General features: G+C 42.8%; 1 protein-coding gene across 4 annotated transcripts in view; it reads right to left on the bottom strand.

Annotated features, from left to right (window-relative positions):
• Positions 1 to 16,117, bottom strand: part of TSPAN4 (tetraspanin 4) — a 711,838-nt gene that overhangs the window by 314,589 nt on the left and 381,132 nt on the right. The window lies entirely within an intron of this gene.

The following is a 16,117-nucleotide window of genomic DNA, read 5'->3' as shown; positions in this document are numbered from 1 at the left end:
GGCAGATGTCTCACCCATCAAGAAAACTCACTGAAGGGTGCTACAGCACTCCAAGAGCAAGCAGACAAATACACCAAGTGCAATTCACAGGAGGATTACTGCAGCCCTACACAAATTCATGTCCTGTATCGTCATTGCTCCTGTATTGTCATTCACTTACCTGGGTCAAGAGACTATATCAGATCATTAGAGACAGAGCTAGTGCTTGTTTTATCAAAAATCACCCCGACCTCCAGACTTCCATGTAATTTATACAGTAGAAGACACTGCGTGTGATACGATTCATTTTTCTGTTCAGTCTCTACATTCGCCAAGAGAATAATTTGGCTCGGAGCTAGGAGGGAGTTAAAAACACCTGGATCCTTCTCATCCTCACCCCATCCAAAGGGCAAAGGCTCTTCATAGCTCCTGTTGACAAAGCCAGGGGCCACATATTGGAAGAAGATAACTGTTGCAAGAGGCTAAAGAGAAAAATCCTTGCAGAGCTTGACGCTGGAATTTTTCAAAGGGCCTGAGGGAACTAGGGTGCCCAACGCCCACTGAAATTCAAAGGAAGCTGGATACCCAAGTCTTTCAGACTCCTTTGAAAACCCTAGCCTTAAGTACTTTCTCTAGAGCAGAACCCTCATCAGCAGAGGTGGTTTTGTCACAGTCAGCCTTGGATATGTTTTAACTGACGACCTAGAGGAGGAAGAAATCATACTCCATTACCAATCACCTGGTCTATCCAACCTTAGCCTTTATGCCCCAAAATATGTGTGTATGTACTGTTTGCCCAAGAGATCCAAAACAGAGCTCCTTTGGAATTCATCCAGCTAAAATATATGGGAGTGGGGAAGTATTTTTAATGAATTAAGTACTTAAATGACTGGAATAGCATAGGTTAGATAAATAAGTATGCAAATAATTGTTTAAAACAAAGGCTATAATAGCTACTCTACTGTGTAGTACATATATTTAGGATGCATTTTGAAAATGCATGCTGAAATTCTTTAATAATAGTCACTAGCGCTCTTCTGTAGTAGCTAGTTTTGAGTGCAGAATATTGGTAATTAAGAACACCCTAAAATCCTGATTATTGTCCTGATACAGCGGCCATCGCAACTAAATGAAGAGCCTATTTTTAAAAAAAAATTCTCTAAGATTTAAAGCTGTTTGTGGAATAAGAATACAATAATCATTGCATTTCATCTTTATTTCTTGCCCCCTTAACTTCTGTTTGGCAACTTCTGTATCAGAAGACTGGGGCTTAGAATTGGACATCTATTTCACATGGAGTTAAAAACCACATCACTATATGACATTGTCTAAATATACCCTCATTTCATGATATTTTTGTTAACACTGTCCCAGTTAAACAATAGTCATTGCCATTCACTATCATTAATGGGACACCAGCTTAAAATTGAGTTGACAAATTATATACAAGGGTAACATTTTCAAAAACACCTAAGTCACTTAGGAGCCTAAGTCCCATTTTGAAAAGGTTACCCAAAAGTAATTTCAGCTACTGCATCTGCCCCAGGGCCCCCGCCAATTACTGCATTTTTTTACAATCACTTCTACACAGCAACAAGGAAGAAAAAAAATTAAATATGAAGAGCACCCAAACAAACAATAGGGGAAACTGTCACACAACACAAAAGGAGAAAATGGTGAAAATGATTGTACACAAAGGGCTGACAAATGGACACCAAAAAACAGAAAAATAATGTTTTTGTAATATTGGGTGTTGATTATAATAGCAAAGAAAGTTTCAGCGAAAAGTGTAACTTTTGAGTGTCACTTTAAGCTAAATTGGTTACCTGCCAAATTTACCAATAAAGCCACGATTCAAATTCAAGACCCAGTCCTGGTCCCCTTGAAGATGGTGCCAGAACTCCGAGGTACTTCAAAGGGAGCATGAACAAGTCAGAATAGCCTGTCTGGTCTCCCCACTGCTTTGAATTAATTTCCTTTAAAAAACTAACTGCACTTAGACCATGTTATGAACTAACCTCATTCCCCTTTCCACATACATGGAGTTTGTTTAGAATTGCACAAAACCCTGATGACTCTGACTCCCATTGGTAAGCAGTCACTTACACAAGTAGTCCCATTGACTGCAGTTAGACTACTCATGCGAGTAACTGCTAACCATTGTTAGATATAAAGGGTTCATACCAACAAGCCCTAAGCTATTCTTTTTCACATTTGCATATTTAAAAACTTAAAAATATTTGCCCTCAAACAGATATTTAGGCCTCTTATGCCAAAGAATTGTTTTTACTTCTGAACTTCTAAACAAAGGAAGTTTTAATGGATACTCTGGCGCAGCCTGAACTAGTGCCAGGCAGATGTGCCTCTACAATGCATTCTGATGCACTAGGTTTTTCGTCATCAGAGAGTTCTCTCATTACATCTCTGTCAATCCAATCTCTAGCCCAGGAACTTGCCCTAAGAATTTGTGATAAAGCAATTGAGTGGAGAAGGGGACTTGCTCTGCTGCTATTGTTTTAATGCTCAAGTGGTTTTCTTAGCACAACTGTGTTTATTTCTGCGCTACTTTTTTTTTTTTTTAAATTGGATAATAAAAGGGAATTGGTTTTTCAAACCCCTGGAGACCTCCCCAACAACATTAGATCTGATTTTCTATTTTTCAAAAGCGGTTTCAAATATAGTTCTGAAAAAGATAAAACAATCTGATTTGTGAATTCTCTCTTCAGAAGACACCCTGCCCCCCCAAAAAAAGTCAAAAGAGGTTTGTATTTTATCATCTATGGGTCTTGGAGATTTAATTATTTTCATTAAGTTGCTCTTTGCACAGTGTTGTTTGAGTTCTGGCTCTTATCTATCTGTATTTATTTCAACAGAATTGATTGAACATGCGTTTCAAGTCCCTCGTACAACCTGATGTATATGTTTTTGCCAGGGGACAAAATCAGTCTGTTCAATATGTACACCTACTGTTCTTATGTAATCATTATAACATGGCTTCCAAACCTGGCACATTTTTACGTCCCACAGCTGTCACTTGTTATTTAGAATTCTAATTGAGGCAGAATCTTGTTAGCCAAAATTGAACACCCTCTCCACAAAAAGCCAGCTCTCTCACACACACAAGTGATGGAACCATTTGGATAAAACAACCAGCCCAATTCTACAGTATACACAAAACACAAACTACATCTGAGCTGAACCCCATTTCTTTGTTGAAGGCTGAAAGTTTTTCAAATCTATTTCATTTTTTCAGGCTCTTGTTTTTCCTGGTTCTGGATAGAACCAGAAGAAATAAAATACCACAAGAAAGTCTGTCCTTGCAAGGTTTCCAGAGAAACTTGGTAGACTGAGGCTATGTCTATATTACAAATGCTACAGCAGCAGAACTGCAGCTATGCCATCATAGTATAGGCACTTCCTACACTGACTGAAGGGGTTTTTCCATTGATGTAGGTAATCCATCTCTCCAAAAGGAAGTAGCTAAATTGACAGAAGGTTTTTTCTGTCAACCTAGCTGCATCTACACTGGCATTCTCAGTGCATGCAATTTGTCACAATCCTGAGCTATGGAAGGGGAAGGGATAGCTCAGTGGTTTGAGCATTGGCCTGCTAAACCCAGGGTTATGAGTTCAATCCTTGAGGGGACCATTTGGGATCTGGGGCAAAAATTAGGGATTGGTCCAGCTTTGCGCAGGGGATTGGACTAGATGACCTCCTGAGGTCCCTTCCAACCCTGATATTCTATGAAAAAAGAAAAGGAGTACTTGTGGCACCTTAGAGACTAACAAATTTATTTGAGCATAAGCTTTTGTGAGTTACAGCTCACTTCATCAGATGCATTCAGTAGAACTAGGTTGATCTCAGGGCTGATCAGGTTCCCAACTGGCAGAACAAGCACCCAAACCTTTGAAAACCTTCCAAATGTTGCCCATTATCCCCCATTCTTACTACCATGCTTTATTCAATAAAACCCTACCTTTACCTTTCTGCACATAGAAACATCCCTTTATGTGTACCCATACCACTCATGCACATTCCCACACTAACGCATACACTTACGTTCTTTCCTACATCTCCACTAGGGCCTGATCCAAAGCCCACTGAGGTCAATGGCAGGCCTTCCACTGATTTCAGTGGGTTTTGGATTAGACCTTTACATTGCAGCAGTTCTTGAAAATGTTCATGAATGAGGCCAAATGTGTGTCAGAAAGAGCAGCATGCTGACTGGATTTGCATTCGCTGTTGGGTTCTTCCATTGATGACAAATGTTGCTGAAATATATGAAAATAGGCCATGCATCCATACCATCCCTCTGAGACACCTTCTTTATATTTGTATGGACAAGGACAAACAAAACAACGATATTCCATTTGTATTTTCATTAGCATCCCCAACTCCCATTCTGGAACAGGGCTCCATTGTGCTAGGCACTGTACAGTTACACAGGCAGAAACAGTGTAGAACTCATCATCTAAGCAGGCAAATAGTGAGAGGAATAGGAGATAACTTTGTGTGTGTGTGTGTGTGTGTGTGTGTGTGTGTGTGTGTAAAAATACACATACAAATTGTTAGGTACAAATACACATTTGCTTTCAGTGGCCTTAGGGATCAGTTAAGGGGCGGTGTTCGTGTGTTAAGGGTTGACATGTTAGAAAGGACTAGCATGTTTGTGGGAGAAGTCGACAAGAGGGTGTGGAGGCTGGCATCACAAGGGGGTAACACAATAAGAGGTGGGATTAAACTACAAGAACATAGGTACCAGAGGTGTTTACTGAAATGCAGCTGGCCTCTGATGGAGTTTAGATTGATTCTTTTTGTTTTATGTTGGTTTTATTGCCTGTCCCGCCTCTGTTGCCTTGACTGCTTCAATTATTCCCTGCAAACCACAATAGCTCTTCCCAGTGATTGCACTGATGCCTACTGACAAGAGCAGATCATTTCAACTCTCAGTAACCTGGATACCAAGCTTAGCTCTCAGGTTTGCTCTGCTTTCTGGGGTAAGAAAGGAACTGTACTTTCTTCCAAAACCCTCTGTCCCCTCAGTGAAATGATTTAACCCTCTTGAGAGATAAAAGCAAACTCAGCTCTAGGCTCAGAACAAAGAGCTCTGATCTCAGCAATGTCAGGCAAAAGACCTCAGAGTCTCAGCTAAGATTAAACAGTTCTCTTTCTGTTCTTCCTGGTGGAAGCTTTGCCCGGAGAGAATGAAGAAAGGAGGGTACTACAACAGTGTTCAAGAGGCACAGAAAGGGAAGTATATTTTACCGCTAGTTTAATCTCACTAGCTCTGCACATTTACAGCTTGGCAGTTTCATGTGTCCCTGTTCTTTCTGCATTGCCGTTAGTCAGCTTCCTTGATTCCCCATCCTGCGCAGAAGTACAATATCTAGCCTCCTACCCCCGCTGCTGTAAGAATATCTTTTATATGACATGCACAATCGTCTTCTGAAGAGCTGCTGATGGATAATTAAACAGATGAGTTTAACCACAAGTTATTGGACTCAATTGTGATCACTTAGATAGGGTGACCAGGTATCTGGTTTTCAACCAGAACAACCAGTCGAAAAGGGACATTGGCGGCTCCAGTGAGCACTGCCGACCGGCCTGTTAAAGGTCCGGTCAGCAGTGCTGCGAAGCTAAGGCAGGCTAGTCCCTATCTGTCCTTGCTGGCACTGTGCTGCGCCCTGGAACCAGCCAGGAGCTTGGGCGGGGGGAAGCAAGCGGCGGCGGTGCCTGCAGTGGGTGAGAGCAGCATACGGAACCTCCTGCCCACCCCCCACCTACTAGCGTCAGACCTGCTAGCCGCTTCCAGGCACGCTGCGCCGCTGACTGGGAGCCACCCCATGCCCCAACCCCCTACCCCAGCCTTGAGACCCCACGCAACCCAGAGCCCCCTCCTGTACCCCAAAGCCCTCATCCCTGGATGCACCTCCAGCCCACAGCCTGTATCCCCTCCTGCACCCCTGCCCCAGCCCTAAGCCCCCCCCGCAAACCTGGAGCCCCCTCCTGCACCTCAAAGTCCTCATCCCTGGCCCCAGCCCAGAGCCCTCACATACACCCTGCACCCTAACCCCCTACCCCAGCCCTGAGACCCCCCCAACCCAGAGCCCCCTCCTGCACCCCAAAGCCCTCGTCCCTGGCCCCAGCCCAGAGCCCTCACCCCCAGCCCAGAGCCCATACCCCCTCCTGTACCTCAACTCTGGCCCAGAGCCCCCTCCCACACCCTGAACCCCTCATCCCTGGCCCCACCCCAAAGCCCTCACCCCCAGCCAGAGGCCTCACACACTCCTGGATCCCAAGCCTCTGACCCAGCCCAGTGAAAGCGAGTGAGGGTGGGAAAGAGAGAGCCACCAAGGGAGGGGGAATGTAGTGAGTGGGAGATGGGGCCTTGGGGAAGGGGCGGGGCTAGGGTGTTCGGTTTTGTGCCTTTAGAAAGTTGGCAACCCTACTTGCATAGCAGGGCAGAATAATTCCTACCACTGCACGAATCATTGAGTGAAATTCTATGGTCTGTGATATGCAGGAATACAGACCAGATAAACATATAATGGGGTCCCGTCTGGCCTTAAGAGTTTATTAAATGGGAGCTGAGCTATTTTTGGGAAGTGAGGGAAGTTTTTGTCCCAGCAAAAAAAAAAAAAAGAGAGTTACTGGAGAGTTTGCTAAGGAGGAAAGGCCAATATAAGGAAACAATGGAAGACTGCATGTCAATTTTTCAATTGTTTTACTCTTTGTAAAACACAAAGTTAGGATAGTTTGGGGCTTTGGGTGGTTTTGCCAAGAATGCAAGTTGTTTTTGTGTTGCAGATCTGCCCAAAGCCCTTTTTCAAACATTGTCTTTTTCTTGCAAAATGATCAAATGTCCACCCCAAAAATTCTCCTGAAGCTGAGGAGCCTGAAAAAAAATTGGTGTTTGCCTCTCCCTGCACTCCCAGTGGACAACAATCTTTGCAGCTCTTTCTGGAGCCATTACCTTATTCTGCTTCAGCCATCAGCTGGTATCTTTCCCTAGAGATTAAACTCCCAGCTTCTCAGCCAGCAACTTGGAAACCTGTCTGTGCAGAAGGCTAAGTTTGTAGTGCCATCTACTGCTGTCTCATAATTTAAACATACAGGTGCGTGTGCACGCACACACACACACACACACACACACACCGAAAAACCTTCTCTGTTTCATTTTCATGTAGCTAATATCCAAAGTGGTGAAACCTCTTAGTCCAGACAACTCTTGGAGTCAGAGTCCCAAATTTCAGATATACAAAGACCTCAAAGGGTTCAAAGTCATCTTCGAAGAAGACTAGACCAGACTTTTAAATTCCCATAAATTAATCCCTCCCCCAGTATCAAACAAATTCTGTCTCTTCAGTTTCAGAACTGTCTGAAATAAACAAAGGCAGCATTTGTGGCACCTTAGAGACTAACTTATGAAGTGAGCTGTATCTCACGAAAGCTTATGCTCAAATAAATTTGTTAGTCTCTAAGGTGCCACAAGTACTCTTTTTTCTTCTTGCGAATACAGACTAACACGGCTACTACTCTGAAAAAAGACAGCATTGTTTTTCTTAGGCCTTGTCTACAAAAAGAAAGGTTTTGCCAGTATAACTGTACTGCCCTCCCCCACCCATGGCATGGAGACACAGCTTATACAGGCAAGAGATTCCCCCTTCTTTACTCCCCCGCCGTAATGCTCATACCAGTTTCCAAAACTAAATAAGCTATACCAACAAAAGGATTTTTTTGCTGGTATAACTGAATCTCCACTAGGGATTTTTGTTGGTTTAAAAATGTTGTAAAGAATCAGACCCCTAACCAACATCATATCAACAAAAGATCTGGCTGTATCCTCATAAAGAGCACAAGAATGCCATAGGAATTTGAGTTTACAATTTTCTTAAAAATAAAACCTAAGTAGTTCATGTTCTCAAGAGTTTATTCTTCCATTAAAGAAATCCATGTTAACAGATATAACAGGATGAGCACAAGGACTGGGAGCCAGGATCCACCAGGTTCTAATCCCACCTCTCACACTGACTCAGAAAGGTGTCATATTTTTCATGAAATTTTTTGCAGAAATTGAAAAAAAATTGCCCACATTATCGATAAATACTTAACTGCCTACCTCACCTGAATGCTAGTGTTTGAAAAGCACTTTGCTGGTAAGTACTAAGCATTATAAACATTTTGGATAGATATTTTCCAAAGCACCTTAAGTCCCATTTTCAAAAGAAGCTTCGCCATCTAGGTGCTTTTGAAAATTGTGTTGTTTGTGTTTAATAACTAATATTCCTAAAAGTGTATGACACAGAAAAGTCTTGTAAAGAAGAACAGGGTGAATTTTTACAGGGAAAAAACAAAACAAAAACACCGAGTAAGAACATTCATCTAAATGATTTTTTTCCTCATTTTTTTTCTTACTTTCTAAGCCCCAAACCAAGTTCCATTAAAGTCAGAGAAAAAAAGATTCCCCTTGGTTTCAATAGGAGTTGGATCAGGCACTTATAAGTTTGGTGTATGAATGTGGTACTAATGAAAGCATAGGACAAACAGCAAGTGAAGTTCAACATAGCGCAAGCTCACCACAAACAATGATAGGCATTACTGTAATGCCTATAGGCCTCAGTTTTGTCAGGGGTGGACTGTGGTGGGTGCAAGACAGACATAAAGAAGGAAGTCCCTACTCCAAAGAAATTACAATTGACAAGACACGATGTAACAAGAAGGTGAAACAAACAAGCAAATGTGGAGGGAGGGGGAGCAGATATACAAGCTAATGTAGATTTTTGGTATGCACAATTAATAGGTGTAATAAGCAAATCAGTAGTTGTAACCACTACCCTCCATCTGATAGCAGCATGGGGAGGCAACACAGCAGAGGTGAGTCCTAAGGAGGGATCTGGAGAATATGGGCTGTGTGTGACGTGGCAGTGGGGGAGTGGTACAGCTCTTGATGGCGAGTTTTTCCCCCAACATATACGGGATGGTATTGGATAAAGCATGAAGAGGCTTGTAGCATAAGAGTGTGATCAAAGCTGGCTTAATTGAGAGAGTAAAAATAGGGGCTGGCACTACAAAAAATTAATAAATCAGATACGAAGATAGGGTGGGCCTGAAGTGGGAAGGGACTTGAAGGTAAGGACAAGAAGTTTATGGTTGAGGTGAGGGAGAAGGGGGACTCAAAGAGAGGGGCGACATACAGCAATGGGCTAGGACGATGATCTTAGCAGCAGTATTTTGAATAGCTTTGAGAAAGGACAAGGTGAGAGATGTTCAAGTCTTGGATGAGAGTTTTGTGACTGTGGATAGAAAGAAAAGATCATATTTCTGAAATGCGAAGTGGAAGAAGTGGCAAGATTTAGATAACAGCTCTTCAGTCCTAACATATAAACCCCTTATTTCCCTACAATTGCTATTTCAATTGCACAGAGTCTAAGGCCAATCTCAGACAATTGTTCTAAATTTTGTCAAACGGCATGATTTTTTTTCTGGGTATGTTTCAAAGAAGTTTTTGGTTTTTTAGTTAGAAGAGATTTCAAGATGCATCACATTCTCAGAGTCCAATTACAGCTCACAATTTAATTACGTTTACTTCTATGGTATCTTGTAACAGTTTGACATTTTCAGCAGAAACAATTGTTGGACAACGTTAACAAATATAATCTATTGGTTGCAACCCTTATGGGTATTCTTTGGTTGAAAGCCATATCATATAGTTCCATATTTTCTTCTTTTTTTTTAATAGACCAAACAATGCTCATTTTATAATTTCAGCACCATCCAAACTTTGTTTCTTATACAAATATGCCATGTGATCCAAAAATTATGTATTTAATAAAAACGAAGCAATCAAATAGCAGTACTGTTCTTATTATGAATCATGTTTAGCACAATAATTTCTAAGGATCACCGCAAAATGGGGCCCCATTGTGCCAGGCACTGCACAAACCCAGAGTGGCAGAAAGACTGTAAACTCTTCTAGGCAGGGACTAAGCAAAAACGAAGGCCCAGAGTGGAGGAAAGGGGTATAACACAAACAGAGTGAACTATGTGATGGCAGATGACATAATGTTCCCCTTGGATGAAGTACAATTCCATGGATTGGAAGTTGTACATGAGTTGCAAGCACAGGCCTACCAGCAAAATTTCCCAATTTAGTACAGCAGAGAGAAGGGACTGGAAATGATCTCATCCTGATTTTTGAAAAAAAAATCAGAATGCATCTGATGAAGTGAGCTGTAGCTCACGAAAGCTTATGCTCTAATAAATTTGTTAGTCTCTAAGGTGCCACAAGTACTCCTTTTCTTTTTGCAAACTCAGACTAACACAGCTGCTACTCAGAATCCTTATTTTTGACTCCCTTTCTATACAATTATGGGGCCCAGCTGTGTTGAATTTTATATTTTCCATTGGCCTGCACAGAAAATATGCAGTAACCATTATACCGATCGTTTTAGGCATACCAACTTCTCCATAACCAAACCATGCCATATTCTACAGTCCATTCCATCAGTCACTGGGATTTCCCAATTCTTTTCACTATTTTTTTTTTAATCAGGCAAAATGAGATGTGGTGGATCTACCTGATAGCAATTCTAGTAGATAGGGTTGCCAGCCCTCCAGGATTGTCCTGGAGTCTCCAGGAATTAAAGATTAATCTTTAATTAAAGATTATGTCATGTGATGAAACTTCCAGGAATATGTCCAACTAAATCTGGCAACCCTACTCGTACAGCCAGATTTGGCCCTTGCCCATACTCATGTTAAATAGTACTTCATTATGCAAGCAGTCCCATGTAAAGCAATGGAACTACTTGTGGAGTAAGGCACTACTCATCATGAGTAAGGGAAGGTACCTAACAAACAGGCAATTGGATATAAAGACAAATCTTTCTCTTCTGTTAACAAGCCTAATTTTCTTTCCAGTTAAATTCTGCTCCAAAGGTTCAATTTTAGGGCAAGACCACAAGTGGTAAAGAAGTGTCCATATTTCTTTAGCAGAAAAGGGAACAACTCCCCCTGATTGCAGGATCTCAGGTTCATGGCAGTAGCTGCACCCCTTAATTCATCTGGATGCGCACTTACTCACACACGTTATCCTGTTGAAATCAATGAGCCTATTCACATCAGGGCTCACACCAGCCTGTGTAACGGCTCCACAATCCAACACTTAGTTTTCTACCAATTTCTCTACCGACTCCCTCCCCTTAGAAGTAGGGATTAATCACATAACACTCCCTTATGACATAAGAGCTGCAACAGCAGCATTCCTCCTTCTATTTTAGTGCTACAAGAAATTCTGTGAGGGGATAAAGACACAAGGCCTGAGCTGATACTAGTGGAAGAAGGGGGAACATTTTGCCAGGTAATCAGGGATTTAAAGTTGGCTGCCTAGGACGACTGGGAAATGTTGGTGATCCTCAGCCTTTAACACTCAATGAGATTCCTGGACATTTTAGTCATTCTCAGCCCCATTCTGGGGAATGACATATACAGAGGGGTGGGGAGCCTGGTTCAGCAATTTCACAACTAGGGCAGCAAACTTGGTTCAGCCAAAAGTGCACCTTCCAATTTAATTTTGTCGGCAGGTTTCTGGTAGAGGTGCTCGCTCAGAACCTAAGAAATGTGCCAGGGATCATGCTCAGGGGAGGTCAGCGTGCATAGATTGAAATGTTTACACAGCAGCCACACAATACTACATTTGTTTCCATCTCATTTCCAACTGTTGGGGACATGCAGGATTGACTGTACATTTGGAGTATTTTCCTCTTCCAGACATAACATGCCAAGGACTAGACTTGTGTCTCTAGAACAGTGGTTCTCAACCCACAGCCCAAATTAGCACACAGCTGCTGTTCAACTGTGCTAAAAAAATTCAAAATTTGCCACTCTGGTCTGGCAGGGGGCAGGGCCAGGCAATGGGGGGGGGGGCTCTAGGCAGTGGAGGGTTTGTGGGTGGTGCAGGGCAGCATAGGCCTGAGAAATAAGGGTGTGGGGGCATGCTGTTCCACCCCCGCTCCCCAGGTTTTACTTGGGGTTCCACTCTTGGCCCTGCGTCGTGGAGTCCCAACTCCTGGCTCTGCTCTGTGGAGGGGTCTCTGGGTGGGGGGGGGCACTGGGCATAGGAGCACTGGGTATAGGGAGTTGGGGGGATTCGGGGGGCATGTGGTGCAGGTCTGCCCCTGAGGGGAAGGGGCAGACTGGCAATGCAGGGCTGGACAAGCCAATGTGTGTCTGGCACAGTGGTTCTCAACCTGTGGCCCACAATGGTAAATAGGTTGAGCAGCACTGCTGTAGAACACACCTTTTAATAAAGGGTGGTGCATCACTGTGCCTCCTAAGGAGTTATACAAGGCGGGAACTGCTGCTGAATTCCCATCTCCTCTTCCTCCCTGGTTGCTCCTAGGGGGTGCTGACACAGCAGCTCGGCTATGCTGGCTAGTGCATGATGAGGACAGAACAAAGGCTCCACCCAATCCCCATCTCTTCATTGGCTCTTGCGTGTATGTGCGTGTGCGCTTGTTCAGGGGGCAAGCTTGTGCTGTGCTTTTACCTAGGCAAACCCAGACACAAGCTCCAGATATCCTGTACAGAGATATAAGGGGAGGGTCTTAGAACCCCACATAGGGGTGCAGCCAGCCTTGCAATCTAGCCCTAAACTATGCTGACTTCTGACATGGGCCAGTGTCCTCTAAGCACTAGGAGGTGATGCCAAGTGTCTTTTTTTTTTTTTTACTTGTGACTTACGTTAGAATTGGAATTAATCTATTCAGAGGTGAAAGGCTAATGTGGCAACCCAGCAAAGGGAGATGGGTGGTGCAATGCTGGAAGTTTTAAACAATAATTATCTCTTTTTTTAAAAGCAGTGACCCCCGCAGCTGTCACACAGTGTCTAACAGTGCTATTTGCCTGTAAGAGAAACCTTATTTCGGATTGTTGCAGTTCAGTGTTTAAAAGAACTGCGTTTTCTGATTCAGAATCCACAGTGAAGCAGTGCCAAAACTTTTCAGAACTGTATCAGTCAAAAACTTTATATGGGTTAGAAACTGAAACAAAAGGAGGATTTTTTCAGGACTAGCAAAGCAAACCGAGTTTCTTGCTCTGAGGCTTCCCAGTTACTCATCACAGCTCAGATGTGTCCAGTAGGTAGCACTGTGCCAGTTTACCAGTAACACAAATTACAGTACTTCCCCACCCCTCCCAGTGTTCTCACTGGTCCGAGAGAAAATGTTCACAAGATCGGGATTTCAAACCTTGGAACTAATATTAGAAATGACTTAAAAACATGGGGACATTTCCATAGAGATCATCCGTGATAACTACTAAACTTCTCTGCCTCTGACCTTCTTTCTTTGGTTTTTGTCAATGTTTGTTCTCTATGCAAGACTTCTTCCAAATCATTGTTTTGCAGATTCTTTTCTTTATTGATGTTTTATATTGGCTAGTGCATTATCTGTTGCTTCAAAGAAAACTCTTAATTTTTACTGATGGCAGAGGTGCTACCAATCCTGTCACTGCTCCAGCAAAGGACTCTGTATGAAAAGCAAGAGACACTGGAAACACAAACACACAGAACCATACACCTTAAACGAGTTTTGGGAAAAGAAGGTGGGAACATGGGAGCTACAGACGGTGAAACAGCATCAATATTAATCTTTTAGCAGCGTTCATACTGCCCTAAGAACATATCCAACCTTGGAAAACAAGAGACAGCCCCTAGCGAAAGGAGCAGGCACAACAGCGTCTGGGGTTATAAGCACAAAAGCAAGTTATTCATTTCACTGACTCATGAGGAAACTTTGTGAGTGAGAAGGGCAGAAGGGAAAGAATTTGGTCTTCTCAGGGTATTTCACAAGGAGAATATTCTGCCTAGTGATCAGTAGCAGAAGGAGATCTGTAGACTTCAGAGTTATGGAGATTCAACAGAGGAAAAAGCAAGTCTCTATAGCAAAAATATATGTGGGCAAGTGTTACATAGCATGTGTCTAAAGTTGGGAGCATTTACAAGCCAATGAAGTGATACAATAATTAGTGTATATAGCAACTCTCAGGGAATTGATAACACTATGGCAATTCCTTTACAGTGATGCCTTCTAATATTTATAAGCCAGATTCTGATACATGAAGTCCAGCTTAGTAGTACCCTACTTTATGAGTAAGGGCTGATTTCAAACAGGACGCTTCATAGTGGAAGGAACTATTGACTCAGACTATTAGAATCTAGCCCTACGTAAATAACTTCTGGCACAGTGTAATAGCATTTAAACTACCAGCAGAGTGGTTCACGTTCCCAGCATTGGTCAGGCCCTTCAGTCATTGACACCTGCAAAAACTCCCAGTATTTTACCCAGCAATGGGAGAGGGGTGATTTTTACTCTAATTTCACAAGCTGTGCAACAACTTGTACTGTCACAATGCGAGTACAACACTTAATCCAATAAAGCATGCCAGAAATGTTTAAAATCCAGGCCTTTGGGATTTCCTCTTCTATAAATGCACCACAGTTAGAACCAAGAATGGCTCTGAGATATGAAATACTGAACCCACTGGAGCTACACACTGGTGTACCATTCTCCCCCAACCCCCATTTTAGGTGAGAGATCACCACAGGTGAATGGAGAGGTACGGCAGGCATGGAGCCTATCAATAGGAACAGAGGGAAGGTACAAGAGAGTAGCATTATACCTTACAAAAAGAGAATCTAAGCATTTGCTCATACCAGAACATGAAATGGGAACAGTCTACTAGAGACATGAGGTTTCTAGCATTTAATGCAATGCCTTCTCTTTATTCTTGGAAAGAACCCTGCCATTTCTATTTAAAAAGGCAAAGGATATCAAAATACTATTTCTTTTCTGGCTTTCTATTGCCTGCCACTAGATAACCATCTAGAAAAGTTGAGGGAAGAGAAACAGGATAAGGGGATAGCAAAAGCTTTGGCAGGTACTCATACAAAGATGAATCCTGCTTGCACAGACACTCTGAAAACTCTTTTCCTTTGGTTTCTCAGCAAATGCAGTAGCCATATGACTGGCAACGGCTTTAAAAACAAAACCCAAACCATCAATCCACAATAATTGCAAAATTTCCAAGTTTTGGAAATAGACCCTTTCTGCTTTTCTTTAGCGAGAATCCACTTAAACTTATATGCTTGTTAATAGCTTATATTTATTTACTCTCTTCAGCATGAGAAGCCGGAGATCTGCAACAGTTACAGCTCCATTCCATGCAAACCTCATTCGGACACTGTCATCGTCAATCATCCCTCCTGTGCAGGAAGCATGTCAAAGGGAAACAAAATAGAGTGTGCGCTGCAGCACTTGACACCACCTCCTCCCCCTGCTTGCATGGCTGAGTTAGTTCAGAGCCTTCCTGGCTCAATGGTATTCTCTTTTCAAACAGCCCCCCATTACCACCAGCCAATGCTTGGGGAAAGCTTTGATGTCTTCAGGGGAGAAAAGCAAACCCTCTTTATCTGTCTCTCTGAATGATTGCTAAGGCATTGCCTTTGTGAAACACTCCAAAGGAACAGTCTGCCATCAGCCCATTGTAAATGCATGCACATTACATGCAGAAATACCTTGTAAAATATTCGTATATGCATCAGTGCAAGGATGAATGGAATAAAAGGAAGCAGCATACAGAGAATATCCCTTGGGGGCTGCCATGGCTAGTTTCACAAAGGGCTGTTCATGCCAACATTCTGTGGGATTTCTCCAGCACAGGCTTCCGCTGGCTATTGCGCTATAATCTCAGTCGGAGACGGACGATAGCCTTAGAAGAAGCAAAAGGCTTAAAAGGGCAAGAGAGCCAGCATTCCCATCTTTTCAGGAAGCTTTGGGGGTAAGCTGGGATAGACATGAGGAGATATTTCTGCCCCCAGCAGTGTGTGTGAGAATGTGAGCTGGAAAACAGACCATAGTCCTACTCAGACGCTTTCTATCAGCTTAGCTGAAGCTTTAAAAGGGCACCCTCTCTGTATTTCATAGTGCCTCTTAGTACGAGGCCAACTCGGTAGACTCGCATTAGTTTATCATGTCCTGAATTCTTGGTATCAGAACATTGCACTAGTGCCAGAGGAAGTTACCTACACTCAGTGATTTCTGATGCACAAAGCACTGCACCATGCGTGAAACAGACAATT

This window comes from Dermochelys coriacea, chromosome 6 (genome assembly GCF_009764565.3).
Source record: "Dermochelys coriacea isolate rDerCor1 chromosome 6, rDerCor1.pri.v4, whole genome shotgun sequence".
Taxonomy (NCBI): Eukaryota; Metazoa; Chordata; order Testudines; family Dermochelyidae; genus Dermochelys; species Dermochelys coriacea.
The sequence above is the reverse complement of the archived record's forward strand: the minus strand, read 5'-3'. Positions and strand labels throughout refer to the sequence as shown.